At 46.0% G+C, this 27,500-nt stretch overlaps 1 protein-coding gene across 1 annotated transcript in view; it reads right to left on the reverse strand.

Moving 5' to 3' along the window:
* The window catches only part of tafa3a (TAFA chemokine like family member 3a), an 84,255-nt gene that overhangs the window by 37,958 nt on the left and 18,797 nt on the right, over positions 1-27,500 (reverse strand). The gene's annotated exons all lie outside the window — the stretch shown is intronic.

Consider the following 27,500-nt stretch of genomic DNA (forward strand, 5'->3'; position numbering starts at 1 on the left):
CTGAGCAACTCAAACTCGCACTAATTTACAGGAGTACGTCCAGCTCTGGAATCAGTCCAGCGAGCAATATCTGATTCAGCAAATTCCAAATCCTCAAAAGAACTCAGAATTTCCATTTTGTTCTGCCTTTGTTCTTCTCAGAGAAAGAGAGAGAGAGAGAGAGACCGAGGCAGAGGCCAGCCTTGGCTGGCTCAGGCGGCCATCTTAACACATTCTCCGAGCGCTTTGTCCAGTAGATCGCCCACTCTGTGAGAGAGGCCCGGAGAGACCGGAACAAACAATGCAATCAGAGATCCCGTTGCCAGCCGGCTCCCTGCCACTCCGGGAAAAGCAATGGCAAAAAGATTGGTTTCGTGTGCCGAGACCTCCGCAGTCCCATGTTTTGGCTAAGACTTCTGAGATTTTCCACAGCCCTCATCTTCTCTATCTATTTTGAACTTTCTGCTTTGTGTGTTTGTTTGTTTGTTAGTTTGTTTGTTGGTTGGCTGGTTCTTTTGCTTGGTTGGTTGGTTTGTAGGAAAGTGCCTAAAAGAAAACTTTAGGAAGTTTTTGGCATAATAAAAAAATAACATAATTTGTATGTGCAAGCAATTAGTGGAAAGGGAGAAAAAAGGAACCTGTTCAACAAACACAAGATGCACAGGAGGCTCCCAGCATTTTAGCAAGAATAATTAGCAGACTCTTAGCTGACTCCTTTAAAGCCAGAGGCTCAGACCAAGGCACTGGTGGGTGTCGGGATTAGACACAGGTGGTTGAAAGTGATGTAGACAGACCTGGATGAGATGTCCACTTGTGCTGGGGACGGCTGTCGTCGCCCCACCCCCCGCCCAGCCAAACACCACGCTCCCGGTGGCGATCGATTAAGATGGGACTTGAGTCGATTTGACTCGGAGGACGGCACTTCATCAACAAGCAGTGGTGCTCGACAGCGCGTAAGAAGGTCGACATGTTTTGGTTGGAGGGCAAAACAAACCACCACTGTTGTTTACTTTAAAAAAAAAAAACACACACACACAATGCTAAGCAGCTGCCTGCGTGTAGCACTTGCTATGCCCTGGAGCAAGGCCAGGCCTGTCCAGATCAGTTCGAGAGCTAAGGCTGTTAATCGAGGCCTTGCCTGTTTAGGTAAGCTCTTAATTCAAACACACATTATGTAAGCGAAACAAAGGTCATGAATCAATTGTTCCAGCCCTTAATCTTTTTGTTTTTTTCTTTCTTCTATATGCCTCCGCAAAAAAATATTAAATTAGAACACGAAATGCTTGCAAACGAAGGTTTCTCAAGAGGGATGTGCAATGTCTCGTCTCAGTTCCACTCAGCTCGCGAGACAATAAAACAGGAGAGAGCCTCAGGGGATAGCAAAAGAGTGTGTTCTGAAATGTCAGTCATCCATCTGGGGAAGTAAAAGAAACGTATAAGTTTAAAAGCACGGTGTCTCTCTCTCTCTGTGTGTGTGTGTGTGTGTGTGTGTGTGTGTGTGTGTATGTGTGTGTGTGTGTGTGTGTGTGTGTGTGTGTGTGTGTGTGTGTGTATATGTGCATTTGTGTGTATGGGTGCATTTATATATGTGTTTGTGAGTGTGTGTGTGTGTGTGTGTGTGTGTGTGTGTGTGTGTGTGTAAGTGTGTGTGTGTGTGTGCATTTGTGTGTATGGGTGTTATATATTTGTTTGTGTGTGTGTGTGTGTGTGCGTGTGTGTGTGTGCATTTGTGTGTATGGGTGTTATATATTTGTTTGTGTGTGTGTGTATGTGTGTGTATGTGTGATGTTCTAGCCTTTTCGGTGCCAGTGTTAAAAATATAATCGTCTTCTTTGAGAGGAGGCAGGGGCGGTTGGGAGCAAAAGGCGGCGGCGAAACTGGGCTGCCTAACCGCGTTAGCGTGTTGTGACTCAGCAGAGGAAAGTGCGATCCAACTCGAAGGTGATGAGGTTGTAGATGAGCTCAGGCAGCCCACTCCGACTTCGCTAATTAGTCCCTGTGGAACCCCCCCTCCCTCCCTCCCCTTGTACAGATGGGCAGATGTCTGACATAGTTCTCTCTGTTGCTCTCCTTCAAACTCTCCTCCTCACTCTTATGTTAGTTACTTTGTCTGGAAGAAAGACATCACCACTCCTAGCTTCGCTTGACCCACTCATTCAATACAGTGTGTGTGTGTGTGTGTGTGTGTGTGTGTGTGTGTGTGTGTGTGTGTGTGTGTGTGTGTGTGTGTGTGTGTGTGTGTGTGTGTGTGTGTGTGTGTGAAAGTAGGTGAGTGAGAAGGTGTGCATATATGTGTGTTTGTGTGTGTGTGTGGAAATGTTTGTGTGGGTCATTTGGTTGGAGTATGTGTATGTTTGTGTGTGTGTGTGTGTGTGTGTGTGTGTGTGTGTGTGTGTGTGTGTGTGTGTGTGTGTGTGTGTGTGTGTGTGTGTGTGTGTGTGTGTGTGTGTGTGTGTGTGTGTGTGTGTGTGTGTGTGCATCCTATAAGAGTTGGTTGGAAACATTTGTGAGTGGATCCACCTTGGGGGGATCTGTCCAATTTAACAGGCAGAGATGTGCCATGCCAAACCCACGGTGCGTGTCTCTGCCAGCCAGAGAGGAAGAGGAGACATCTGTTCCTCCACCGCGAGTGGGAGAGCCAGAGAGGAAGAGGAGACACCAAACTTCTCATTGGTCTAGAGTCTCACTCACATGCACGGGGGACAGGGACGCACTGCTGCCTTACTTAAAAACACACAGTGACACAGAGACACAGCCAAACAACAACAACACGCAAACTACAGACACCCAACTTTTCTATAGGGGCTGCATCGGGACACTTCTCCTGCTTGTATGCACCTCTGTGCTTCACTACTGCCTGGACTAGTTGAGCCACAGGACACACATAATTACGCCGGTTACTGCAGTAACAAACAAGAGACTAAAACCAACAATTCAAGGATCTTCTTTACAATTTGTTTATGCAAAATGATCCTAAAGTTTCGCCTTGTGTGTTGTTTTTTTCACATCTTCTCCTACAATGATTTTACTTCTTCTGCCACGAGCGTCCATCTTTTTCTTTGAGACCCTAACCCCGAAACCAACGCAGTAGGGGCAAACTATCCACCCATGAGAAAGCATATAGCGGCGGAATTGAGAAAGACGGTGGTCTTCTGCCTACAAATACTTCACAGAGTCAAACTTGATTACAAGTGATGCGTGGTGGAGGGTATTCTAGGCCACTCACGCTAACAATATGACCGTAGCCGACACTGTATGCCAGACAGCATAAGCTGTTGAGCTCAGCAAAAAAACACAGTTAAATCAATTGCCTGTCTACCCAAGCCTAATAGCACATAAAAAGTACAATGTGTTGCCACAGCTATTTAGATAGGAGGCTACAGCACGGCAGGGCTATAAAAGAATAATAATTGGGATATAATTTTAACGCCTCCACTTACATAAAAACCAAACTACTTTCAAAACTCGCCGAGGAACGAGAGGCATTTGAGGCCATCCCTGATTAAGGGACTCATTTGAGCACTATAACGTAAAATAAATGTGATAATGCCAGGGAATCATTCCTTAAAAGTTATGCTCTGGCCAGGGAAAAGGCGTGCTGTGGATAGACATGGTAGAGTGCCATGGATTCTTTTTTATTCTGCATCATATTTCAGGTGGTTCTATTCCTCTCAACAGCACCATTGCTATGGGAACAACATAAGCATAAACAACTCTGGGTGCCGACTCTGTAGGATGGAATTACACACAAAAAAAAAGAAAATTGAAACTGTGAAAGGTGCAGATATGCAGGATTACAGTAAGCTTTGATATATATATATATATATATAGAGAGAGAGAGAGAGAGAGAGAGAATCTGCAATAACAGATGGTTTTAGGAATGTGACTAAATAATTTAATATCTATAGCAGGGTGAAAAGGGTGCGAGTCGTGAGAGTGTATCTTACTATTGGTCAGAATTCATTAAATCGTGTAGGTACTGCCAGTATGTCAGTGTATATATAGTACAAAATAAATATGCATAGACTCTAATGCCATTAATATATGGATATACAGTTCAACTGGTCAAGTGTGTGTGGGTGAACAATCTGTGTGTGTGTATGTATGTGAGTTTTTATGAGTGTCACCGAGGTTGCAGCTTGGAATCTGCCGTGTGCAACATCCAATACAAGCCCAAACTGCTAAATCTATAGCATTTCAACTCCCTGGGCTACTGCACTTAAAACAAAGCACTCTGCAATAAATAAACGTCTGAGATTCTGGGGAGATTATAGAAAACCGCATGTTCTGCAACTTATGTAGGTTTGCATGTCTGAATAAGCAGGCTTGTGCAGAGAATGAATGCAGATGAGCTTTTGGTCTTTTAACAAACTTAATTTATTAAGACTTCTTCAGGAGCAAAATCTTAATTGAAGGTCTCTATGAATTCTGCATGACTACATCCGCGCCATGCGAATGACGTCCTCTGCATAATTGAGAGTTCTTGTCTCGTTCCTTCCTCCAAAAACTGACTTCACAGCCTCGACAGGGGTGCAGCCGGTGCCTCCCGGGGCGCCTCACAGGAGTCTGTGACAACTCCACCACCGCTCCAACGCGCCTCAAATTCTTCTTCAAACAATCAATTACAACTGTTACAGCGTCGCCTTGAGCGCTCCAACTGGAACAGAGAGTCTTTGGTTGTGGTTTTGTGAGGCCTTTCCTCTCCTCTCTTACTTTTCTTCTGCCTGAGTGCTCTCCTCCTGTGGCTTTCTCTTCTCATCTCATCTCATCTCATCTTATCTAATTTCTTCTCTTTTTTCTCTTCTCTTCAATCCTCTTCTCATCTCTTCTCTTCTCTTCTCTTCTCTTCTCTTCTTTTCTCATCTCATCTCATCTCATCTCATCTCATTTCATCTCATCTCATCTCATCTCATCTCATCTCATCTCATCTCATTTCTTCTGTTCTCTTCTCTTCTCTTCTCTTCTCTTCTCGACCTCCTCCGTTCTGTTCTCCTCTTTCACAATCCTGTGTAGTACTATCCTCACCCAGAAGCCTGACACGTCTCTGGGCTTATTTGCTTTATCGTTTCCAGCTCAGTAACCTCAGAAGTGCTGGAACACTTGCAGCGTCTGGCAACCTTTCTCCCCCGCCTGGCCTTTAGAAGGGACAGAGAGGCAGAGGAAGATGGAGAGGGGGGTCTGTGAGGGCGTCCAGGGTGGAGGGAGAGAGAGAGGGAGAGAGAGAGACAGAGAGGGAGAGAGAGAGAGAGAGAGAGAGAGAGGAAAACGGAGAGGGAGAGGAAGACGGAGAGGGGGGTCTGTGTGGGCGTCAAGGGTGGAGAGAGAGAGAGAGAGAGAGAGAGACGTATGTTGAATTCATCATCGTGGCAACAGCAGCGGCATGAAGATGAGTGCAGCCCCTGGCGACATGCGGAGGGGCAGAAGGGAGGAAAGGGTGGGGGTCAACACTGAGCCAATAGCAGGCAGCCTGGGCTGTCCCAAAGGATCGCATCCAGAGAGAGAGGCACCCGGGCGGAGGTCAGAGTCATCTATCCGGAGCCTTACGCAACATGGACCTAGTGCCCAAACGCTCACCTACACACACACACACACACACACACACACACACACACACACACACACACACACACACACACACACACAATCACACACACACACACACACACACACAATCACACACACACACACACACACACACACACACACACACACACACACACACAGACACACTCACACATGCTCACACTTTGAAAACCAACTCTGTAGTTCATGTGGGTGTACAGACACACATACACACACACACATGCCCACATGTGTACAGAGCACTACTTTCAACCATTCCACTACAATTATTCAATTCCTAAAACCATCTCTACACACACACACATATGACCACATGGTCGACAAAGCGGTCTACAGAGTGTCTTCTGAAGATGCTCTCTATAGATTTACTGATTGATTGATTGATTGGTTGACAGATTGATTGATTGATGGCTTATTCATTGATTGATTACATACACACAGGCACACATACACTCATAGATCCATAAACAAACACACATTCTATATAATAAACCCAAACCCACTGAAGCGATTCCAGACTCTGTCTCTGATGCCTTTTATCAACCATGGATTTGACTCACTCAAATAAGCACTCAAAAGCCTGAAGAAAATGTGACATAAATTGAAAGCAGGAACTGGGCCTAAGCGCTAATGAGATCAAAGCAATGCTAAGTGGATCTCGGGGCTTTCTCGGCACATTCCGCCTGACAATGTGTCTGCCCAGGCTGAAAATTATGCAGCTGTTTAAAAGCCAATCTGTGTCAGTCAAACACAAACAGCACCGAGTCACGACTGGGGGGAGTGAACTCCGGCGACGACTGGGATCCTCTCCTGCTTGTCTGGAGCAGCAGAATATCGAGCACACACTAATTACCAGGATGAAGGACCAGTGATTCGACAAATTGTTCGCACATTTTCTCGGAGCCTTGTCTTTCTTTCTTTCTTTCCTTTCCTTATTCTCTCGCTAAACAATCGTGGAGAGGGACGGAAAAAAAATTGGTGAATTGTTGCTGTTGGGGTGGTGTTGAACTCATGTGATCTGATCTGAAGGGTCCAAAAAAATGTATGTATGTAGCTACATGCGCTAGCTCAATCTGGTATGGCACTAGGCATTCGGTGAGTCCAAAATGTTTCTCCCATTTCTTGTCTGTTCTAGAAGCCAAGAAGGAGATTGCTTCTAGGAACCCTGAGAAGTCTTTTGATGTCGTATCTTGGCCTCCCAACGAGGAGGCTCTGTGACATCCCATTTGTGTCGAGCTCACACACTTCGCTGCGTTCCTGAGACAGCGGCGTTTCAAACACATGTCCACGACGGAGTAACAACTCTGTCAAGCCATGCCCCCTAAGCCCACGCCTTCCCCAGCTCCCACGGCAAACATGCCCGTTTTGCCTGGCGGTCAGCTTATATGGCTTCATCCAGACACACACACACACACACACACACACACAGGTCCCATAGCAGCCATAGCTACATTGACTTCCTGAATCGCTAGCCTTTGGAGGATGAGCGAGGCGAGCCTCACGGCTAGGCCAGCTGGTCAGCAGGACAGGACACGGCCTGGCCAGCACTCACAACCTCCAGTGAGGCCAAAAGCCCAGCCCAGCCCAGCCCAGTGTAACCCAGAACCCTGGAGGCGGCCCCTAAGAGGCTGTAGTTCAGTTCTGATGCATTATTCACCACGGAGGCACACAGGCAGCCAGGCATCCAGGCAGCCAGGCAGCCAGGCAGGGAGGCAGGCAGGCAGGGAGGCAGGGAGTCAGGGAGGGAGGACCTGGCCTGTTCCATTTGCTTCACCTCCTTCCAGAAGTGGCTTTGCATGCAGTCATGCATTATTGACCAGCGCCGCGGTGCGTGGGAAAGAGGGCAGAGGAGAAGGAGGCAGGGAGAGAGAGAGAGAGAGAGAGAGAGAGAGACCAAGAGGAAGGAAAGAGAGAGCAGGGGCGTGTAAGCCAGGTAATCCTCTGCATGTAAAAATGGACACCCAATCGAGCAAACAGCCGGTAACATAACTGATAGGTGACGGCAACAAGGAGAGAGAGAGAGAGAGAGGGAGAGAGAGAGAGAGAGAGAGAGTGAGAGAGAAATGGATTTTGTCCTCCTCCCATTCTCTTCTGATCTTTTAAATAAAATGTACCTCCTCAACCCAAATGCTATGGCAATACTTTAGAATGTTATGATCATGCCAATAACGCTTCTGTTGAATTTGAAAGGAGAGAGAGAGAGAGAGAGAGGAAGACAGCAAATAAAAGACAAGCAGCACAGGAAAAGAAAATCATCCAAATGAGTTTATTGTGGAGCCCAGAGTTTGGGCTCAGTGCCACTCAGCAGAGGGGATCCAACTGCTTGTCAGCACGTGAAAGCAGGCAGGCAGGCAGGCTCCAACGCTCTGGGTGGGACGCTCTCTGTTGTCGTGATGCTTTGTTTGCCTCAGTCAGTCAGCACAAAAAACACTCACACACACACAGAAAAACACACACACACACACACACACACTCTCTCTCTCTCACACACACACACACACACACACACACACACAAGCTACAGCCAGTTGCAGCTTCAGCCTCTAAAACATCTTGTCAATCTGAGCTTCTTCGCTCTGTCTTTAGCAGTCAAACAAGACTAGCGTTGTTTGTTTCCACGTTTCAGCATTATTTGGACCGATAAAGAAGGCTGAGTCGAGAGGACTGGAGATGTTTTTTTTTTTTTCTTCAGAGGCTCCCTGAAGTTGTCTCGCCGCTGCCTTTGTTTATTATTCAACAGTGGTTAATGAATGTTGTTACAGCACTTGGCCCGGCGAGAGCAGCTTGACAATAATTGGATGCATAATTGAGTTCCATGACATGTTTGGACAAGCTAATTCTCGGAGCAATTTTGAGGTTTAATTTCGCTCATTACAATACCACGGGTCCGGCATTCCCACACACACAGGCACGCACACATACGCTTAAGCACACACACACACACACACACACACAAACACGCACACAGAGACATGCGCACAGACAGAACACGCACATAAATATGCACACACACACACACACACACACACACACACAAACATCAGACATCGATGTGCACACACGCCAATACACACATACCCAAACATGCACACACACAAACACACACACACACATACGGTGCATAGCATCTCTCAAAGTGGCCTGTCAAGCCAGCACTCCAGGAAACCAAAAATACACTCCCCCCCCAGACAGCACCCTGTGAGAGAAAATGGCCGCCGCACGCAGTGGCATAGACTGGTGGAGCAGGAAGCTGCCGTTTGTCCGTGTGACACCGTGGTTAGCCAGCCAGGGGGCCCTGATTACCGCTGAAAAATGACTGTTTGCTCATAAGCACTGAAGAGAGAAGGCGCAATGTGAGAGCCTTTTTTTCTCTTCCTTCTTCTTTTCCTTTTTTCCTCCTTCATTTCTCTAGTGAAGAACTGCAGTGTCTTTATGCTGGCTTGGCAGGGCCTGGTGTAGTCACTGAGAGGCAGAGATGCGGAAAGAAAGGATGAAAAAATACATCATTCTCCCTCTCTCTCTCTCTCTCTATTCCTCTCTCTTTCACTGTCTCTTTCTCGCTCCTTCCCTCTACCCCTTTTTCTCTCTCCCTCTTTTTCTTTCCCTCTCTCTGCCTCTCTTCCTCTTTCTCTCTCTCACCCTCAGCCTCACTTTCACTCTCTCTCTTTCCCTCTCCCCCCATCTCTCCATCTCCCTCTATCCCTCCCTTGTTTTCATCCAAACCTAAAGCCAGTTTAATTTCTGACAGCCTTAATTCCCCTTTTAAAAACCCTGCATGTTCTGCACTCTGAGGATCCATCTCGGTGTATTTATACAGGCTCATTTAAAGTATAAATAGGACCACAATTCTCATTTTTCCTCTGCTAGGTTAGAGTGCACAAAACTGCAGGTGGGAATAGATTTTACGACTTATTTAATGTAGCCTATAGGCAAGCGAGAAGAAAATGCATTTAGGTCTATTTAGGTCTAATAGGAATATTCTGTGGAGCGCCATCACACACACACACACGCACGTACACAAAACCTCATTAGCGAAATGTGTTTGTTATGTAATATTCAAAGTGGGCATTATAGTCTGTTTTGTAATACAAGCATTCATTTTCTCTTGCCACCCTGTGGACATGACTCCTATTATGCTGCCTCCTAAGGTAACTTAACCACCTGATTTGAGGAGTGAAGCAAACACAATGCCCTCCAAAGGGAGGCCTGTTCATTATTGATGTCGACACACGTGTTCAAATGGAGTTACCAGTCACGTTCGCAGCACGGGTTCAGGCGCAGATCACTTTACCCCCCCAACCCCACTTTCACTTAATATAACACACCAGGGGGATCCGACACACTCTTGAAAATAAAAGGTTTTCATTGGTCCCTGCTGGGGAGCCCTCTCCAGTTCAAAGAACTATCAGGTAATCAAATGCTTTTACACAAGACCCCATAGGGTTCCTACAGGAGCCAATCACACACTGAGTAACAGATGTTAAAAGTGTTCCATACACCACATGGGGCCAAAAGGATCCAGTTCTAACAAATGCAGAACCTTTTTTGATTTCTAAACAGAACCGTTCACATCTCGTCTTTCGTCTTCGACTTTCGTAATTTTTTCAGTAAAAAGTACTAAAATTAAGGAAGTGCGATACATAAAAAAAATTAAAAATCTGCAGTACAATATAACACATCACTATCACTATCACCACCACGTTTATATGCAAAATTATGCTGTTCTGTTAAATTCAAAAGATTTTCTACAGGGCTCAATCAGAAGATACGCTATGATATGGAATGGAAGATATGACGTGCAACGGATAACAGAACCCTCATTATCTCTTTAATGTAAAATTCTGCTTTGAAGTACGTCTGCTTTCATTCCTTACTCATCTCTCTGTTATCGAGAACAGAAAAAAACAAGAAAGAGAGAGAGAGAGAGAGAGAGAGAGAGAAATAAAAGATTAGCAGAAATGGGAATGTGTGTCTCTTTAAACGGCACGCACCAGGCAGGAGGGTCGTCGGGGAGTTGGTCCGGCTCGCTGTGGCTGTATGCTCGGAGACAAGTGGAGAACAATGGGCACACAGCAGGCAGGAATGCTTCATGACATCATATTAAACACAGGTAATTGGCTGTTAACCCCTCACAGGTAGCCTGAGGGCCTGAAGCCCCCTCCTGCGTTAATGCCCTCATTCACACAACCCTGTATTGCTATCTGTGTGGCAGGAGACCGCAGGAGATAGCCCACGGGTTACCCAAATGGTGTAGACCTCTTTCTCTCTCTCTCTCTCTCTCTCTCTCTCTCTCTCTAGATCTCTCATTGTTTCTTTTTCTCTGCTCTCTTTTCTCTGTCTCTCTTTGACCGTATCCGTTTCATTTTCATTTTTTTTCTCTAAATCTTTCTTTCTTTTCTCTCTCTCTCTTCATCTGTCTGTTCCTTTGTGTCTCACTCCCTTGTCACTGATTCACACACACACACACACACACACACACACACACACACACACACACACACACACACACACACACACACACACACACACACGCCAGACAAATATGCTGTGATGTTGCAGTTACTGCTGCAGAAATGGCTTCCAACATCTGCCGTTTACCGTTGCACCGCTGCCGCTGCCGCTGCTGTTGCTGCAGCTGTTGCCGATGCACACGACGTATCATTTTGATTGAATCCCCCCTCACGGTATCCCACAATGCACTTGATGAGTGAAGGCCAGTGCCCGCTCTGGCTCTCCGCCACACTGTTCTGTGGCCATGAAGCACGGCACAGAAAATATCCAATGACCCTTCATTTTGGAGCAGCCGGTGTGACCACACTATTAACCAGCAGGAACCTTTGCCTCCCCTCAATTAAAGTGCTCTGCCAAGCATAGACCACTTCCAAGTGACTTTACACAAAGGGAGGCTGAAATCAATATCCTCTCCCGCCATGAGTCTGAAACCCCCTCCCCAGCAACATGGACACGGGAAAAAAACATAACGCAGACATAATGGAGCAATTATGACAAAGGAATGCATAATTAAAACGATGGGTTTTGTTGGCGCACTCGAAAAAAGAACTCACAACTCCCGGAGGGGATATACGCATGGCCTGCTGGTCGTGGCCCAAAACAGAAGGACAGAGAGGGTTGCCATGTGAGAGTCCGAGGGGGGGAGTGGGGGGGGGGGGGGTAGAGGAAGAGATAGAGAGAAAGGGAGAGAGAGAAAGAGCGAGAGAGAGCGAAAGAGGGAGGCTCGCTTTGATTCAAAGTCTGCCACAGTACATCTCCCTCGACCTTGGAGGTGGCCAAGGCAATCTAAACAACAAGCTGATCCTTGACCATAAAAAGAAGCGCGTCACGAAGACAAAAACACGTCACCCCCAGCGCAAACAACTTCCAGTAATATAATGTGCAGTGCTCCCTGCTCCCCAGTTTCTGCAGCGTTGTCAAAACAGCTCCGGCTCATTACGAGGCTGCCGCACACAGGTGTGCCATCCACACAGCCACCTGGAGCTGACATCCAGCAGCCGTTCAGTGCTTTTGACAAAGCTATATTTCACAATAATTAAACCAACACAAAGCCGTTCCTTCAAGCTACAAACACACACACACACACACATGTAATGACCATCTCTCCAACATACACCTTTGAGTGTATGAGAGGCCCGCATATTGGCCAGGGAAGAGCATCAGATGTAATTTGTTTGCGTGTTTCAAGCACATTTCCTAAAGCTCACACCCTCTCATCAGTCCCCTCTGGGTGCCTTATTACCGTGGCCATGTGTCCTTTAGGTAAATACCACATGCTGACAGAGATGCACAGATGTGTGGGTACAAAGTCGCACCCTCACCAAAATAACCCACTGTGCTTCTATCACAGGATGGATGTTTTACTGTCGCTCAGCTGGGAGATCTAGGGGCTAAGAACACCAAGGTTATGGGTCGGATTCCCTGAACACATACTAATAAGGTGTGTACCGTACCAGTGCTGTAAACTGTGCCGGATAAAAACCTAAATGTACATACAGATGATCATAGGATTTTGATTATTTTTTTATTTTTTTTTTACTTATTGTTCATTGATCCAAGATTGATCATTGATCCAGGTTACATTAACATCCATTACAGAAACAGCAAAGGGATTTCGATTTTTTATTTTCACCTTTTAATTGACAAGAGCCAGGTCATTTGGACCAGGATTCAAGCCTCAAGCCTCAATCACGGAAATGAACTGGAGCTGAAACTCCTTTAAAGTGATCGAAAGGAGAACATCACGAAACAAAGCAAGCTCCCATTTCTTTCAACCCAGTTCCACGCTTCCTGGTGGCAGGCCAAAGAAGACTACCTGGCAGAGACAACAATGGCCCTCTCCATCTTCTACTGAGGGTTCCACTCCTCTGCCGCTTGTTTTCCTCTTTCCGTTTTAAGAGCGCCGACAACAGAGAGAGAGAGAGAGAGCGTACTCTCAGAAAGCTCCGAGTTGAAGAGAGAGAGAGCGAGAGAGAGAGAGAGAGAGAGAGAGAGAGAGAGAGAACTCAGAAATCTCTAAGAGAAAGAAAGACAGAGGCAGACAGAAAGAGGGAGGGGGAGAGAGAAAGCGAGAGAGAGAGAAAGAGTACACTCAGAAAGCTCTAAGTGGGAGATGACTGCACAGCTATCCTCTGAGCCGACGTTTCACAGGAGAAGTCAAAAATAAACATGGGAAGAGAGAGTGACAGAGAGAGAGAGAGGGATGAGAGAGAGAGACAGAGAGAAGGAGGGGAGCGAGAGAGAGAGAGTGCGAGTGCGAGAGAGATGGCTTCCCGCTCGTATTCTCACGCCTCTGCGTGATTGGAGCCCAACTTCCGCCATCTGACTCTGTGAGCTAAAAGCTGCTGGATGTGTGCTGGCTGATCGCTGGGATGTGCTGCTTTTTCTTTGAGAGCGGAAGCCACTGCCTGCGCCACTCACAGTAGAGGGAGTATTACGTGTCTGCTGAGTCTCCCATCACACACAGGGCTTCAGCTCGCGGTAACAGCGCACAGGAATGAGACTTTAAAAAATGTCTTGATTTCTTGTGTTTAGCAGTAAGAGGAGATAAAACCCTGGTGCTGTTGCGGGTTCTCCTTCCTCAGCATTTTCAAATGGCAAAGTAGTCTATAAAGGCTAGTACACCACAGACTTAACATTGCTTTTTATGGAGCAGATTTATAAACAAGACCCCTAACAACCCCCCCCCCCCCCCCCCCGCTCGCCTCCCCCCGCCCCCACACACACACACACCCCCAAGACATTTCTGCGGGCCAAGGATTTAGACGAGACAATAAATGGAATATAAAAGAAAGACCATGCACTGCAGAAACATCTGGGATTTGTAAGACTCACGCTTCTTTATCCACCCATAAATCTTCATTTAAGAGTGAATTACCATTTTCTCAGCGTGTAAGATAATTGCTATCATTTTGAGAGATCTTGTCCTCTTTCAAGACTTCTTATTAAGTGTAATTATCTTTCTGCCCTGGCCAGCTACTTCACTTCTTTAAAAGATAGTATCTCCGCAAAATCTACTTTGTGTTTTCTTTCTTAATGCCTGTGTTTTTTCATTACCCTACACAGGTTGAGTTCTGGGGATGATCTGGCCCTGAGGATATGCCAGCAGTGTGCAGGATCTGGGCCGGTGCTGGGCCGGGTCCGTTCAGGGTAATGATGCCACAGAGGTTTCTTTCTGAGTGCTGTTAGGGCTGACAGGGAAACCCAGGGGCGGAGCAGCCTGATGAAGGACTACATATCAAAACAGTAAGATTGCCACTACTGTCAAAGACTGGGCCACACTTACATATAATTTATATGTCAACAATGTACTTATCTGCCACAGCCATAGAGACCGCACGGCCTGTTCTGAGCAGTGTTACACCATGTAGCCACCGATACTAATGCCCTTCAAGGTGAAATGAATCAACATAATATTACAGTGAGGTGTTATGTGTCCTTCCTGAATAGGATCATGTTTTAAATAGAACCTTGTACAGAAGGTGTGAGAACCCTGTGTATAACATAGCCCATGTTCCATCACAGCTATGCCATTAGGCAGTGGGATATATTGATTATCAGGATGTAACAGCACTAGGGTATTTTGTACAGCCAGAACCCGTTTGCTTCCATTGTTCTTGGCTGGAGATGCTCTTAGTCAAACTTGAACACTAGTGTGTCAGTATGCTGCCACTCTTTGCTACTTAATATATTACGGTTAAACTTAAATTAATTTAAACTGAAGTAAGAGCTATGCATTAGCTGGAAACAAAAACATTGCTGTACTGTAAAGATTGTGAAAGTTATGAATATTGTAAGTACAGTACATAAGTACATATGCTAAGCATATTTACTGCCATTAAGATAATGTGTTCTACTTGCTATGATCATAACTCATATGTCTGTGTCATGTTTATATCCATAGCTAAATAAGCAATCTTATGCACATCAACCTTGTCCATATTGAAGTTCATACTGAAGCATTACACTGTCTGTCAGGACCGTTCTATCATTCTCAGGCATAGAGCCAAGATGGATGGACTTTTGACTCGGCTAAAGAGGCCTGTTTATGGTGAAATTCAAACTTCGCCTCTGGACAAAGCTGTGTTCGGAGCTGATAAGACCTCTTCTCCCGCCTTCCACCAGTGCACGCTACTGCACACAAAGAAGGCATAGAGCGGGAACAGCGCCGGGAGGAATTAAAAGACACCCGCTAATGTCATGTGTTGGGATTGGTGTGCGCAGCCTGGCTTTGCTGTGTACTCGGCGGCCGCTCTGGTGTCGGGAGGTTAAAGCAATCGGATTCCACATCCGCCGCCACGCCTTCCCAGTCTACCAGGCCACAGATAATGAGACCAGCCGGTCATTGCAATCCTTTGCTCCATTAATTCCGACACCGTGGCGGCCCGGCCGATACTTATTAAAATATTGCATTACACTAGCCCTGTGGGAGCGAGGAAGGAACCGAGCGTAGCGCTATCCATGGTCCTGAAAGAGGATTGTGAGACGTCTAACCCTTTGCTCTCTTCATCCGGTCTCAGGCGTGCAGATGTAGGTCTACTTATCGCGAGTAGCCTACTCTTTTTCTCATTTCAGAGGTTAGCATTTTTCAGAGCTCGTCTCTGCTGGTCAGCCGCGAGTCTGTGACGCCTGACGGTGATTCAAATGTGACTCGGTGGGTGAGGTGTGAGCTGACGTTCGGAGATCGCTGATCGCCAAGCTTGAATCACGGAGGTCCGCTCCGCTGTCCCCAAAGAGAGAATCTGGTTTCCCCGTGGATAATAAAGCCAAGAGAACATTTTAAACGAGAAGGCTGTTTCTTTATGTGCTGAACAAAGAAATGTGCTAAGTGAAAGTTCAACCCACACAGGAAATGAGGTCTAGTTTTGCATGAGATGACACGAAGGAAGATAATCTTCACAAAATCATCGTGCCCTAGGAGTTTCATGTGAGACATGACAACACTGAAAAATATATGGGCTTTGTCAAGATGTATTTGTTAGCACCATTCCCACTTCGTGTTTTGGCTGTGCCTTCTCATTTGATTAAACTTGTGAGCTGAACATGGAGGCCCTGGTCAACCTGCAGAGAAAGTGTTACTTACTGAATGACTGCACAAAATGGGAGATGGCTGCTGGTCCATGGGGAGAGACATGGAAGGCTTCACATACTAAAGGAAATATGTTCCTTCACCACAGAACATCGTATCCTCTGATTATTCATTTATAAAGCTAACTCCAGTCCATTTCTTCAAACAGTTTTTGTGAAGTGTGTGGAGAGGGTGAATGTAACATTTCAACCTACATAATCTGTGTTACCAGCTTGCTATGATGGTAAAATAATCTATTAACAGCTTGATCACATGCAATTAAATATTTGCTTCATTTGTTTTGCAGCACAGACTAAAATAGCTTAAGCAATACTACTGAGCTCACATTTGCTGGTAGAGAACTGTTACAACGTGTGGAGGGGGAATTATTTAGTTTTGGATGTATCAAATCAATTTATTTCTTATTTGCATCCATTTACATAAGCTGCCATTTGCAGCAGAGATAATTCTTAATGGATCTGACACAAACCGCATGTGAAATAGACCAAGTGAAAGTGCACCTTCTGCTTTTCCCAGCACATGTGGGACAAGCAGAGTTACAGTTACCCCACACTGTCAGTTACCCCACAACGAGCACGCACCCCTCTCTCGAAGCCGTCGCCTTCGGAAACACTCCCGGTTTATTATCTTTGCCAGAACGCCTTGCCAGAAAAAAAAAGGGATGATGTTGTTTAATCAAAGCGTAGTAAGCGAAGTCAAGTTGTTCCCTTTGATTACAACTGACGTGTTCTCAGCACAGCCATATTAGACATGCCTCCCACCAAGAAACACAACCTCAGGAAATCAAGACATCTCTTCAGCGGCCTCCTCATAAAGCGCGGGGGCACAACCTCAAGTAATTATCTGCCGCAGCCGTGCAGATACCATCCATGCTATTCGGTACAGAATTACCCCATGCGCCCACAGCTCCTCTCCTTCAGTGCTTTAGGGTACAATTCATTAAGGTGATATTAGTGCCCTGTGGTCTCCCAGCATGAGGTAAATCTTCAAGACCTTCCACAGAGAGCGATCATGATAATTACACACAAGTTATTTTTACATGTCACACAATTTCTAAAACCCGTCTCTCGTAGAGAAACCCCCCTACCCCACTAAATCTGTGAAAACTATAAGATCATTCAGTAGCCTTTCACTCAGTTTTCAATTTCTAAACAATTACACACCCCAATCAGACATTGAACACTTGTGTGTATTGAGGCGCTGCCCTTCGAAAATTACATGTAACACCGTATGTGCCAGTTCCAAAGCAGGGCGTTGGTTGTGATGAGACCGTAACCGAAGGCTGGGTATGATCACACAGTCTCTTTGTATGTATCATGTACAAAGGGTAATTTTTTTTATACTTCCTACATACTACGAAATATTGTGTATGATATGATTCCTAACTGAACGCCGCTGTTTTGGTAATGTTCCTCTAATCTAGTTTAGTTTGCTGTCATGGAGAAAAAATTACTGAAATGTGTACTATACTATATTTGTGTGTTTATATATTCAGTTTATTGTAGCTGTTTTGTCAGTTCTATGAAGCGCATCATAACACTGTAATTTCAAAAGGCATACTAAGCTAAACAAAGATAAGACTGTTTTATATTTATCACACTAGTGTATATTTAGTGATCAAAAAAGTCTAACCACATGCATTGCTGTGTTGGCTATTTGACGCACATTAAAATTGATTTGGAAAAGGGATTATTGAGTTTTTCCGGGAGATAAGAGCTGTTCTTCTTTTTGGGTGTGCAGTTATGTGAATTGCGCGTGGAGTTTTGAAAAAAATTAGACCAAATTTCAGAAAACATATGAAAGCAGTAAACGTATGTAAAACTGTAAACCAGATGTCATGTGCCTGGCATATAGCACACATTCATACCATCTCTGTCTCACTTTTTTGGCCACCTACAATACGAGTTACAGGATATTTCTGAAGGTTCTTTCATATATAAGGCCTCTGGCAAAATGCATTAATGGTTTATCCATATGAAACATGAGGATTAGCGGTATCATTGTGTTGTTTGACACACTATGCACAGTATCAGCAGAGTAAATCAAACCGCCTCTGGGTCTCTGAAAACTCACTGTGTAGTTTCTGCTGCTGTCTCACTGTTTGGCCATGAAGGTGTTATTTCTGAAGCCTTTTGCATAAACAGGGCCTCTTCTGGAGAAAATCATAAGTTCATCCATGAGGAAACATGAGGATTAGGAGTATAATTGTGTCGTTGGATATAGCATGCGTGGTATCACCCAGTCAAACTGCCTCTGGACTCCGGAAACTCGCTATGCACAGCTACCTTCACAGCCCCTGGCAGTGTCCACTGCTCAGCCTGGTGCACTAGCAGGAAGCTGTGCCTTATCACTTGGCAAGGATGCAGCGCTGAAAAGAAGAGGCGGCGTTGCTCATTACTGTTTAGGGAGATAAGGCCGAAATGGCTTATTGTGAGGCTATGACCTTTTTTTCTTTTCTTATTTGAGCAGGACAGGTGGGATGCGGGACAGGTGTGTCCTCCTGATAGCGACTGCGTCGGCCCAGATCTGGCCCTGCTCTGGCCCGGCTCCGGCAGGCCCACGCGGGGATCGGCGCCGGGACTGTTCCAGAGTCAGACACTGTTTTGGGGTATCCGTGTGGAACTCTGCAGCAAAAAGTGCATGCCTGTTTTATTGAGTGTGTGTGTGTATGTGTGTGTGTTTGTTTGTATGTGTATGTGTATATGTGTGCATGTCTGTGTGTGCGCATGTGTTTTTGTTTTATTGTTTCTGTGTGTTTGTGTGTTTGTGTGTGTGTGTGTGTGTGTGTGTGTCTGTGTGTGTGTGTGTGTGTGTGTGTGTGTGTGTGTGTGTGTGTGTGTTACTCAGGTGCATCTGGCAACAACAGCCGGGATCAGGAGGACCATATGAGTTGGAAGAATGCGTCAGAATCAGCGCACTCCTGGGGGGGGCGGGGGGGGTTTGGGGCTGTTTTTCCAAAAGGATGCTCTGTTCTCCTAAAGGATGCTCTGTTTTTCCAAAAGGATACTCTGTTCTCCTAAAGGATGCTCTGTTTTTCCAAAAGGATGCTCTGTTCTCCTAAACTCCGGCTGCAACGTGGGCATTGTTTATCAGTGAAAACCTTCTCTTAAGAGGAATTTTATGAGCTCCTTTGATTCAGTATGCATGTTGTCGAAAATGTCACACTGGAATTACTGTTTGCCTTCTGCAAATTTTTATGAAATCGCTCATGCACACACAAACACACACACACACAAAAAGAAGAATCCATTTCACATCTGTGAAACATGAAAGACCCATGAGAAATCAGCCTTGGCTTCTCACCTCGCCGCTTCGTAAAAAGCCTCTGAGCACTCCGTCCACGGACCCAAATTCACACACACACACACACACACACACAAAACACACAGACACACACACACACACATTAGGAAGGAGTCACTGGAAAGGGCTGAATGGAATTCAAAATAGACATGTCGACATATACGTGCAGCCGCAGCCATGGCCCGTGCGTAAGGAGGACGTGCCGCAGAAGATGAGCTGGGCTCAGGAGTGTCTCTCGCATCGGGCCGTGACAGATTTTAATAAGCGCGGCTCTGTCAGTGTGTGAGCGATGGGGAGGCTCAGCGGGGAGGAATAGCAGAGCCAACCTTAGTCAACACACGGATAAAAAGCAGGAGTCCCCAGGCCAACAGCCCCAGCGCTGAGCACACAAATGAAAGAATCAGATCAAATCCTCGCCGAGACTCAGGGAAGGGCTCGCGAGCCACAGGGCATCCAACCTCCTGCTCCCACTCTAGGCTCTCGCTCGGCAGAAGAAGAAGAAGCAGCGAGCTGGGATCCTAGCCAATCATACTACACACATATTTACACACACACACACACACACACACACACACTAACATACATTAACGCATTGTCATACACAAAAACACTACTACACATTATCATGTATACTTATAATAATAATAATAATAATAATAATAATAAAACTTTATTTATATAGCACCTTTCATGCAAAAGAATGCAGCTCAAAGTGCTTTACAGCAAATACATAATATGCACAAAGAAATGACATGCACATAAAAATAGACATCAAAGAAACATAACAAAGATATAGTGCAAAAAAAATAAAATTATAATTATAATTATAGAGATATATTTAATCCAACCCCTTAATATCACCAGTAGAGATTTAAATTAAATTAAAAGTATTTATATATATATATATAGTGCGAAGTGGTAGCTAGTTAAAGGCTAATGTGAAGAGGTACGTTTTTAGTTTTCTTTTAAAGATGTTAAGCGAGCTGGCTTCCCTGATGTCTATAGGCAGTATGTTCCATAGCACTGGGGCGTAATTGACAAATGCTGCGTCCCCGATTTTCTTACGGCTTTTGCTGGGAACCTCCAATAAACCAGCATTCGATGATCGCAGTGTTCTTGAGGGCAAGTATTTGACTAGGGAGTTTGCAATGTAACTTGGTCCTAGCCCATTAAGGGCTTTGTATATTAGGAGAAGGACCTTAAAGTAAATTCTAAAAGTTACTGAAAGCCAGTGCAGAGCAGCTAAAACTGGACTAATGTGCTCTCTCCTCTTGGTTCTGGTTAATAGCCGAGCTGCAGAGTTTTGAATGAGCTGAAGTCTCTCAGTTGTTTTTGCCAGTAAGGATTGCATTACAATAATCAAGACGGCTTGAAATAAAGGCATGAATCAGTTTTTCAGCATCTTTTTTATTTATAAATGGCAGGACTTTAGCTATGTTTTTAAGGTGGAAAAATGATGTTTTCGTCACCTTGTTAATGTGAGACTTGAAGCTTAAATCTGAATCTAAAATAACACCAAGACTTGTAACCTCCGATTTAATCAAGGGAGTTAATTTCCCCAAATTGTTAAACAGCATTTCTCTTTTTGTTTTAGGGCCGACTAGTAGGATCTCAGTTTTGTCCTCATTTAACTTTAAGAAATTATTGCTCATCCACTTATTTATCGCCAAAAGACAGGTAGTAATGGAGTTTATTGCTGCAGCATCATTTGGCTCAGCAGAGATGTATAGTTGCGTGTCATCAGCATAACTATGGAAACATACATTGTGTTCTCTAATGATGTCCCCAAGTGGCAGCATGTACAGTGAGAATAATAATGGACCAAGGCAGCTCCCTTGTGCAACCCCAAAGCAGATGTCATGTTTCTTAGACACATGATCTCCAAGCCTGACATAAAACTTTCTCCCTTTGATGTATGTTCTGAACCAGTTTAATACAGAGTCAGAAAGCCCAACTAACTTTTCAAGACGATGAATTAGGATGTCATGATCAATAGTATCAAATGCTGCACTTAGGTCTAAGAGGACCAGGATTGAGACCTTATTTGCATCCAAATTTAGTCTGAGGTGTATGTGTATATACATACAAGAACAGATACTAATACACACACAAGCACACACTCACACACACACACACACACACACACAGATACAGACACAGACACAGAAACACCCATTCCTGATATTGCAGTCAGGCTGTTTTGTGTAAACTACTGAGATGATCTGTCATTCATTTCTGTCAGAAGAAAGTACCACACAGAGACAAAACCGATTAGTTCTCTGAGACATGTCCAAATACACACACACCCATACACCCCCCCCCCCCCCCCCCACACACACACACACACACACACACATGTGATTTCTGACGATTCCTAATGACTTGGCACAGCCTCTGCAGGTCCTCTTCCAAGCAGAAGCTAGTATCTCAACAAAAGAAGCTCAGGCATCTGTTTCTCAGCTAGGAGGCCCGATTCTCTCTCCATTTTTCCTCCCCGTTTCATCCAGGGCTATTCATCAGCAGCTTTCTGCAGATGTATGCACACTCCATAATTACCTAAAGGCCAGTCATTACGGAGGATCCTCCCCAGACTTCACGACAGAGAGGCAGAAAATAGAGTCGGACGCCACACTGTGATCCGTACTCACACAGAAGAGAGAGGGAGGGACGGTAGCGGCTGCTTTATCCCTGACGAGACACGCACACACGCGTGCGCACACACTCACACACACCCAATCGAGAACGGCTTCCTTTGTGCTGCGCTATTTTCTGATGGCGGATCTCAAAAGCGGCAGACGAGGAGAGTTTGATCTAGCGCTCCTTCTTGTGGGTCTAACACAGGGTTTGGAATCACCTGGTGTGGTGTGTATGAGTGTGTGTGTGCGCGCGCGCACGTGTGTGTGTGTGTGTGTGTGTGTGTGTGTGTGCATGTATTTTGTGTGTGCATTTTGGGTAAATGACTGCATAAGACACTAAAAAGGAACAAATCTACAGGGAGGCCCAGCACAACAAAGACGCTTCATGTGGTTGAGTTGAGTTTGTCAGAGCTGCCTCGTCTGTGAGAACACCGCAGTGAGCAGCGCTCAGGCCATCTTTCACTCCTTAAACCCCTCAAACTCCACACACACACACACAACTCACACACACACAAAGATAGACTTTCATCTGAGAATCGTCCCATGTGCTTGCTTTCATAGACCTGAGATTTGGAATCAAGCCTGACTTGGTAGCCATTAACTATGTATTCTAAAACATGGCCTCGTGGGTTCAGTGTTTTACCTGAGGGGGTGTAGTTTTTATTTTTACAGTAGAAGTTTGCATCTCTAAAATCTCATATGATATGAAATTCTCAAAAAATTAATTCTCCGTAATTCTGTGCATATCCACGTACAGTATAGTTCTCTATGCCAACTCTTCCATCAGACACACACACACACACACACACACACAAACACACACCCAAGGACGTCAGATTTTCTGCAGCGGAGCTCTGTTGAATTAAATGAGTCATTCGCACTGATACCTTCCTGGGCTGATCATTCAAGCTCCTGTCTGTGCGCAGCGAGCCGCAGGAAAGGAGGAAACTCTCTTCTCTCCTCTCTTCTCCCCTCTCCCTCTCTCCTCTCCTCTCCTTCTCTCTCCTCTCCTCTCCTCTCCCCTGTCCTTCTCTCTCCTCTCCTCTCTTCTCCCCTCTCCCTCTCTCCTCTACTTCTCTCTCCTCTCTTCTCCCCTCTCCTTCTCTCTCGTCTCCTCATTTCTACCCTCTCCCTCTCTCCTCTCCTCTCCTCCTCTCTCCTCCCCTCTCCCTTTCTCCTCTCCTCTCCTTCTCTCTCCTCTCCTCTCTTCTCCCCTCTCCCTCTCTCCTCTCCTCTCCTTCTCTCTCCTCTCCTCACTTCTCCCCTCTCCTCTCCTTCTCTCTCCTCTCCTCTTCTCCCCTCTCCCCATTTCCTCTCCTCTCCTTCTCTCTCCTCTCCTCACTTCTCCCCTCTCCCTCTCTCCTCTCTCCTCTCCTCTCTTCTCCCCTCTCCCCATCTCCTCTCCTCTCCTCTCTTCTCCCCTCTCCCCATCTCCTCTCCTGCTTCTGTAAAAACCTCCTGTCTGTGCCTCCTCCAGTCAGGCTGCGGAGCGCAGCGGGCCGCAGGAAAGGAGGAACATGCTCGCTCCTGCTGAGACAGATTGAGTGCCTGATTAAAAACCTCAACCGCCAGCCTTCAGGGTGCTAATTACAGCTTGTTTTTGAGGAGCTCTGTAAACAAATGATATATTACCTGTACGTCTATCAGTATTGATACTACACTTTGTGTCTAATAAGCCTTGTGTTATTTGGTGACAATGCACAGGTGTAAAATAAGCGTAGACCGTCACAGGACATTCAACTCTCTCTCCCCCTCTCTCTCTCCCTCTCTCTCTCTCTCTTTTACTATCCCTCTATTTGTCTCTCTCTGTCTCCCTCCTTCTCTCTCTCTCCCTCTCTCTCTCTCTTTTACTATCCCTCTATTTCTCTCTTTGTCTCCCTCCTTCTGTCTCTCTCTCCCTCTCTCTCTCTTTTACTATCCCTCTATGTGTCTCTCTCTGTCTCCCTTCTTCTCTCTCTCTCCCTCTCTCTCTCTCTCTTTTACTATCCCTCTATTTTTCTATCTCTGTCTCCCTCCTTCTGTATCGCTCTCTCTCTCGTTCCCTTCACCTCTCGTTGCTTCCCTTATTGTTCCCAGGAGCCTGACCAAACTCGTGCATACAAACGTGTATGACGCGCATGTCTGACAAAAGCGGAAATTTCTTGTTTTTCCACCCTATGTAGAGTGAGCAGGATCAGACGAATCTCTATTTTATACTCATTCACTCATCATTTGATGTTTTAGGACACACACACACACACACACACACACACAGTGTTGAGAGCATTGAGTATTCCTGAGTGGTGGAGATGTGAGCCAGTCTTTATTTTTAGATTTGTTTACAGTGCGGCCACTCACAGGCCCCTTCCTTCCCAAGGAAACAAATAAATAATACACCACAACAACAACAACAACAACAAAAAAACTAAACAGAAGGACCACAGGAAATTGGCCTTGAGCTACAAACACTCCATTATAGTGTCTGATTTCACACAGTTAAGATCACATCGTTCCCTCAGAGCATGCCACAACACCTACAGTGTTATCAGGAAATGCAAGCGCCAAAGGGAGAAAAAAAGAAACAAAACACACACACACACACACACACACACACACACACACACACACACACACACCCCTTCCAGCAACATTAAGGGTCACAGAGCCAAACTGCTTTTCTTGGGTGCGTGGACACAAGTCAATATTATGCTGCTGACAAACAACCCCCTCACTGGTATCCCAGATCAATTTCTACCACACAAACAAACAAAACCACTTGCAGTAAGAGAGGCATAAGATAGCACAATGCAGGCTCTGCTAGTCAACGCATTGTCTTGATGCCCTCAGTAGTGCGGGTAAAAAAAAGCAAGAGGCGATGCCATGCCATGCTGTTCCGTGCCACGCCATGCCACTGGGGCGCTGATGGATTTCTAAGGGAGGTTGATTGATTACATCATGTCCACCCAGCATGCCACGCACTCCGAGGGACCCGCTAATCTGTCAGCCAGGCGAACCTGTCGCCACGGCGACACTCACACGAGGCAGACAGCACTGGCGCGCGCGTGTGTGTGAGTGTGTGTGAGTGTGTGTGTGTGATCTATCACAACCAGCCACCTGCTCCTCACACACGAGGGGGCTGACCCACCCGCTCAAACACCACATCTGTCACGTCACACAGCCTGTCACACACCTGATGCGCTGTAACATACACTGGGGCGAGGCCATCAAGCCTAATGAACTTGTATTATCCAGGGGAGCTTCTAGAATGGCAAAGGTTTTAAGAGTAGAAGCTTCTAGAATGGCCAAGGCTTTGAGAGCAGAAGCTTCTAAAATGACCAAGGCTGCCTTCTGATAGCAAGGGTACCTACGCTGTATCCCCTGCTCCCTACGACTGCAAAGAATATAGAATCCAAGAAACTTCACAGGGAACTCTACCGCTAAAACGGTTTCATTTGGAATGACCTGCAACGTTATCAACAGCAGACAAGATCGCGGTCGCGCCTTGGTTACATTTGTCTATCAAGAACAGTGTCAGCTGACAGCCTCTCTGGAGGAACAATACACATGTATACCTACGTCTCCTTCACTAACAATCCAATGGAATATACCCTTACTATAGGCAGTACTTAACCATGCCTGCCTGCCCATGAGATTGAAATGTCTATTTGATCTTATATTACTGTTTTAAAATGCAGTTGCCAAATGACCCAATGTTCTGTGGGAAATATATGGGAACTGGAGAGAGAGTTGCCATGTCGGTAATTTAAACTGTTGAGGCCAGGGCAATGCATTGTGGTCTGGGTGGAGTGTGTGAACCTGAATAGACATTTTACAAGTAGTGGTGAAGTCCACTAAAGTGTTTTGCTTCAATCAGAGAGTCTGTAATCAACTCCTGTCAAAGCAGACAGGATTCCTTGACTGGCTAACCCATACAAAATAAATGCAATTATGCCATTATTACTGAAAGAGACCATTTATTCAAGCTGTGGTGATCTAATTAGTTAGGGTATATACTAATGCTGACCTAAAGTATTGTACCGTAACTCAGTGACTGTAATTGACATGAGGCAGCTAAACATGTATCTCCTCCATCAAAGCCCAGCGTGGCCTAGTGCATCTTAGACTTGGCCCCCATGACAGGATAATGAGGAAATCACCAGCAGCCATTCTGAGCGAGCCATTATGGGCAAAGCGCTTCTCTCTCCCAGGCCGTAAATTACTCTCTTCCTGTCACATCTGCCAGAGTCTCCCAATCACCCTCCCTCCGTCCTCGGAGCTGCTCACAGCCCACAGACGCGCTGCTGCAAGGAACCATCATCACACTGAATCGCACGCAGATGCAATTCAGATGCAATGTGAATCAATGGCGTCACGCGTATTCAAATATGACCTTCAAAATGAAACACCTCTGATGACGTGAAGCCAGCTCAGAGACGGAGTGGGAGAGGGAGAGGGAGAGGGAGAGAGGGTGAGCTCAGAGACAGACTGGAAGAGGGAGAGAGGGTTTAGCTCTGGCCCTGATAGGGACTGACTGTAATGAGTTTGGACCAGATCTGGAGTGGACAGAACCTGGAACTGGAGTGGACAGAAACATGGAACTGGAGTGGACAGAAACATGGATCTGGAGTGGACAGAAACATGGATCTGGAGTGGACAGAAACCTGGATCTGGAGTGGACAGAAACATGGAACTGGAGTGGACAGAAGCATGGATCTGGAGTGGACAGAAACATGGAACTGGAGTGGACAGAAGCATGGATCTGGCTCATGTCTGGCCCGGATGTGGCCCAGGCATGGCACGAATCAACAGCTGACTGAGCAGCAAGTTAAGCAAACAAACCAGCACCTAAGGGAGGAGCTCGGGCCCACTATTGACAGAGTCGTATAAGTGTGTGTGTGTGTGTGTGTGTGTGTTTGTGTGTGTGTGTGTGTGTGTGTGAGTCTGTGTGTGTGTGTGTTTGTGTGTGTGTGTGTGTGTGTGTGTGTTTGCCTGTGTTGGCTGAGGGTGTATCTGTGGAGAGTCAGAGTCAGAGACTCAGCAGAAGTCGTATAAGTGTGTGTGTGTGTGTGTGTGTGTGTTTGTGTGTGTGTGTGTGTGTGTGTGTGTGTGAGTCTGTGTGTGTGTGTGTGTGTGTGTTTGCCTGTGTTGGCTGAGGGTGTATCTGTGGAGAGTCAGAGTCAGAGACTCAGAGACAGAGTCGTATAAGTGTGTGTGTGTGTGTGTGGGTGTGTCTGTGGAGCAGGGGGTGCGTGCTGAGGTCATTTTAATGAAGTCAGCAGCAGCTGCGGTGATGAATTGCACGTCTGTGGTGCCGAGGCGAGTCCAACTCTTCCCTCTGTGTGTGTGTGTGTGTGTGTGTGTGTGTGTGTGTGTGTGTGTGTGTGTGTGTGTGTGTGTGTGTGTGTGTGTGTGTGTGTGTA

Source organism: Clupea harengus, chromosome 5 (assembly GCF_900700415.2).
Source record: "Clupea harengus chromosome 5, Ch_v2.0.2, whole genome shotgun sequence".
NCBI classification, from domain to species: Eukaryota; Metazoa; Chordata; class Actinopteri; order Clupeiformes; family Clupeidae; genus Clupea; species Clupea harengus.